This window comes from Theropithecus gelada, chromosome 5 (assembly GCF_003255815.1).
Source record: "Theropithecus gelada isolate Dixy chromosome 5, Tgel_1.0, whole genome shotgun sequence".
NCBI classification, from domain to species: Eukaryota; Metazoa; Chordata; class Mammalia; order Primates; family Cercopithecidae; genus Theropithecus; species Theropithecus gelada.
This window is the reverse complement of record NC_037672.1, coordinates 172411732-172417122: the sequence shown is the minus strand read 5'-3', so window position 1 is coordinate 172417122 and position 5391 is coordinate 172411732. Positions and strand designations below refer to the sequence as shown.

The 5391-nt window shown below is 36.6% G+C and overlaps 1 pseudogene; it reads right to left on the bottom strand.

Moving 5' to 3' along the window:
• Positions 1–2840: 2840 nt before the first annotated feature.
• LOC112624396 lies at positions 2841–4221 on the bottom strand (annotated as a pseudogene).
• Between the last annotated feature and the right edge of the window lie 1170 nt (positions 4222–5391).

Genomic DNA, 5391 nt, shown 5'->3' with positions numbered 1-5391 from the left:
GTGGCACATATACACCATGGAATACTATGTAGCCATAAAAAAGGATGAGTTTGTGTCCTTTGTAGGGACATGGATGCAGCTGGAAACCATCATTCTTAGCAAACTATCACAAGAACAGAAAACCAAACACCGCATGTTCTCACTCATAGGTGGGAACTGAACAATGAGATCACCTGGACTCAGGAAGGGGAACATCACACACCGGGGCCTATCATGGGGAGGGGGGAGGGGGGAGGGATTGCATTGGGAGTTATACCTGATGTAAATGACGAGGTGATGGGTGCAGCATGCCAACATGGCACACGTATACATATGTAACAAACCTGCACGTTATGCACATGTACCCTACAACTTAAAGTATAATAATAATAAATAAATTAAAAAAATAAATAAATAAAAATTTAAAAAAAGAAATAAATAAAAATAAAAACTCTCTCACTTTATGTCACTGCCATTAAGTAAGGCTTTCGAGTGAAATTATTTTTGTACTCTACCCTCAATAGACAGAGAGAAAAGCCGTAACTGTCTAATCTTTAATTGAGGACACTAAAGTCTAGGAAGCTGCTTCCCAGAAATCCAGTGACTTCTGGGGGAATGGGCACTCAATTCAGTTGGTGTTCAGATGGGCTGTTGGCTCACCCTTTCCCACAAACCTGTCATATCCGTCTTCACCATCACTAAAATGACTCAGACTTTACAGTTACAAAAAGGGTAGCTGTGTATTACAATTTATAGTGTGAATATCATTACGAATTGCTCTCTCTCACACACACAATTGAAAGAGAAGCACCAAACTCATTAATTTATGACAAAGTAATATTGTTGATAGAACAAAAAAAATTTGTAAGAAATCCTGTTGTTGCATTTCTTAAATGTTCAGGGAAACAATTGAATCCACATTTTACGTTCCTCTAAGTCCATAATGAGTTAGTAAATTAAGGTAGGATCTTTGGAAAATATGGCTAATATGTTGGGGAAATCATATGGGGGATGATCAAGGAACAGAATGGTGCCTTGGCATCTCTGTCAATGAGATCATTTCTGGGCTGTGCAATAGTAAATTAACCCACCATAGCACTTTCTAAATTATAACAGGGTGCCATTCAGGATTGAGACTTCTCACTTTTTATGGGAAAAAAATTCTTTTGGTAAAGCTAGAGGGAGCCTCCAAGATCATTTAACCCTTTTATAAATTGTTGTTAAAGGATCATTTTCCATTTTGTTAAAGAGAAAGTCAGTCTCAAAATCACTGTGTTAGTTAGGACTCAGAGTTAGCTACTATAATGAAGAATGAAATAACTTGATGGGTATTATCATGGAAGAGAAAGAAAAGTGAAAGAAGGTAAAAAACCTATACATCAATTTTTCCTCTGAGGGGCAATCACTACTCTCATTTTAGTGCATTTTCTTGTATTAATTTTTCTATGTAAGTATGTTTGTGCATTAAGTACATTTGTGTATTAACTAAAAATTATAAATGTTATACTTTTTATTTAAAAGGATTATACTATACATATAATTTTATATCATAGATTTTTCAATAAATCTTGAGCATATGTATAGCATTAACATTTTTAGTAAAATCAATTTTGAAATCTATCTCATATTTCCTCCCTCATATATACTGCAATTTACTGAGTCATCTTCCCAGGGTTGAACATTTAAATTTCATCCAGCTCTTCAGTATTATTATTAATGGGACAATTAATATTTTGGTTCATAAGTCACCATTTAAATTTGAGATTATTTAGTAGTATAGCTTCCTGGAAATAGAATTATCGGTGTTGAAGATTTTATGGTTCATGATTTATATTGCCAATTTGCTATTCTGAAAGTTTGTAGCAGTTTACACATCCACTGATGCCTAACATGCTATATATTCTTCACAAACCATTAATTTAATAATGTTTGAAGAATTTATTGATTGAAAGCTAAAAGGGGCTCCCTTAATCTTTGGCTTTTTTACATTTTCTAATCCTTCATGAGCCAACTTGAAAATTTATATTTCTTCAGAAAGTGGTAAAATTATAGATAATCCTTCTGGTTTTTTTTTCACCAATTAAACAGATTTTTTAATATTTTGCTAAATGTTAATTGCTTTCATTATGTCTCCAAACATTATTTCACCACTCATTGTTATAACAAGTTCAGTGAAGATATGTTTATCTAATATTGTACAATATTGTTGTGTTCTGTACATAAACATGACTACGGATGAGTTCATTTGAGAATTAAATAATTAGGTAACTGATGTTTCAAAGATTTTTTGATACAGAAATCCTTGGTAGATATTAAAGAGATTTTTAAATGTTTTGAGCTATTGGTCAAAGTTCTTGGATAAGCTGAGACATATAACAATTTTTTCAACTTAAAATAATGGAACATAGATCTTGTAATTGCTAAATCTGCTAACACTCTTTTGGGAACAGCTTAGATGTAAGTAACGAGAGATGCTTGTGCATGAAAGTGCTTCATAAACTGTACTGTATAAATGTAAACTACTATAATCTTCAGGTAAAATCAGAGAAAAAATGTCCCTGCTGTTGGAAGAGTCCTCTCAGGATTCATCTACTCATTAGCCCAACATCCCCAGTGACTGGAGGAGGGCACAGACTGAGGCCAGAGGCAGAGGCTCGGGATTGGAAGAGGCCAATGCAAGGGCAAAATCTGCAGGCCCAGCACAGGACTCTTTCTCCTCCCCTGTGTAATTGATCTTTAAAAACACTGATCGCTGTCTGGTGCTGGGAGCACGAGGCCCTTTAAAACTTATAAATTAATGGGGGAGTACAGTAGAAAAAAGAACTTTCTACCTAGCCCTCAATAAATAGTTGTTGGTGAAATTAGAAATTTGAGGTGGAATTGTTCAAGTTCGTCTTGGTCACTCCTCTCTCGTGAACTCTAATTCTTTTCACACACTCTGGTGACTCCATTTCCTTGTCAGTCATGGTAGAGGATTTAATGAAACAGCACAGTATGAGTTCCTTGGAGACATTAATGGAAACTCTGCTCAAGGCAGTCAGGGACATCTAACTGAAAGGCCTGCAGAGAGAGCCTTCAAAATGCTCATCAACTAGCTCAATGACAGAATAACTTGCATGGTAAGCAGAGGGCTTTTCCAACATAGCAGTAAATCCGTCCCGTACTTGAGCACCACTTTGGGCACCAGCTCTTGCCTAGGAAGTAATGCTAGGCCATGTAGGTGGTCCTGAACGTGGGCTGAACTACAGTGAAAGCTTTCCAGAGCTTCGCTATCGTTAAAGGCTCCTTGTCATAGCAAATACTTAAACATTCCAGAGCACAGACCTGGAAGAAGGCCTCCTCTAGGCTGAGTCGCAAATACTCAAAGATCCTATATGGATTTCTTCTGCAGATTCGTCTCTTTGCACCAGTTCCTCATTTGGGGCATCCTTCCTCTCGCTCACGCACACTCGGCTTCCTGCACCAGCATGTACTCGTGGTCAGGCCCTCCGTCCCCAGCATGCAGGAGACCAAAATGCTGGCTGCTGTCCTCACGGTAAGGGCCAGACGGGAGGACGAGAGCATCGTGTCTGCAGGAACATACTTGGGGCAGAGGTGAAGCGTCCTCTCCCACGCTTTCCTCAAAGCCGTCTGTTGGTGGGTCGCGGCCAGAGCCCTCCTGCAGGCAGCCTGATGACTCACTGGGATCACCCATAACACCTGACTTTCCAGAGTCCCCGTTTATCACAGAAGGTCTCTCTCCTACCGCTGTGCCTTCCATGTTGGAAACGATTCCAGAGTTAAGCCCATCATGCATTTGAGCCTGTTCATTCCTTTTCCCAGAGGGACGCTCCAGCGGTTTCATGTAATCCTTGAGGATTCTGCGCACTGTACTCTCTCAGCCTGCCCCTGTCTATGCATCAGTTCTGTCACCCGCTCAACACTACGCTGATACTTCATTGATGTGATGATAGGCATGTTTGTCTTCATATCTTTCCATTTAGCAACCAGTTTAGGATCTGAAATTGTGATGTTTGGACGGCTTCTTGAAAGAATACCTTTTCCAAAAGAACTTCCCCATAGAGCTGCTCAGTGTCCTTTGCATTCCTCACAATCGCATTGTTGTTAATCATTTCAGCATAGAATATCTTGAATTCTTTCTGAGGACCATGGTCCTGACCAGAAGGAATCGGCAATGGAGACTCTTTAAGTCTCACACATTCTTCGTTTCCTGTTTGAGGCATGGAAAACTGCTTCTGCCATTTTTCAGAGGAGCTGTTCTTGGCCCCATGCACTTGCCGTTCGATCCTTCTGTTTTTAACTGACCCTGAATTTGTTCTCATTACTGTTTTTATTAACACGGATTAATGACTTAAATATTTAAAAAAAAACTCAAACTGTAAGAAAATAAAGTGAATATTTATCTCACGACTAAATGAGAAAGGAAATTATAACTATAGATAAATAAACCACAAAGGAAAATCCACATACATGATTTAAAAATTTGTAAACTTTATATAAAACAAGTGACAGTTGGAAAAAATGTAGGTCACTGATGTCGTTAAATAATAAAATGTAAGCATAAATGTGTAATGCATAATACACGTCTACACATCCTTGAATTTAACCCAAAGCAGAGATGTATTCATCATTCTATTTGTTAATATTTTCTTATTTTCTCATTTCAACTTTTATTTTTATTCTTTCTATTTCATCTATTAATCCTTCATATACTATTACATGGCATAAATATATTTCCCTTTTAGGTTGAGTAGACTGTTTATACTTATTATTAATTTTACACTTATCACCAAATTTTTTCTGAATATTTCAGTGTCAGCTATCACTTGCCTGAAGATGATAAAATGAATAAACCAGAAGCAAATGCAAATTAGTAGAGAACCTAGGAAAAAATATAATTTTTTTCTCAGTCTGTTTTTGGCATACCTGCTTATCATTTTGATTGCAGAGTGAAAACATATATATGCAATCATTGTAAGCCAGTAAAACTTTTCAATGTATTTTAAAATGAAATGTCACAATATTTTCTCATATTTCTGAAAGAGTAACATGATTTTGAGGTGTTTTAACCTATATAAACCGTTTTGAAAAATCAATATGTTGCTTATAAGATATAGCTAATATTTGGCCTTGGTTTCCCAAGAAAATGTATTATTACCGTAATATGATGAGGTATGAATTTCTGACAGCTATAATTGAATCTCTGGCTGTTCAATTCCAGACAAGGTGAGAAAAAAAAAATTGTGCACTTATGAAGCTTTTAAAATTGCTTTTTGAATTATTACTTTTTTGGCTAACAATATTACATTGAGTAGTTCTATGACAAAAATTTCAGGGGCTGTTTAAAAATATTTAACATTTAAAATTCTATGCTAAAGAATTGAATTCCAGCTACAGTATTTTGCCATGCTT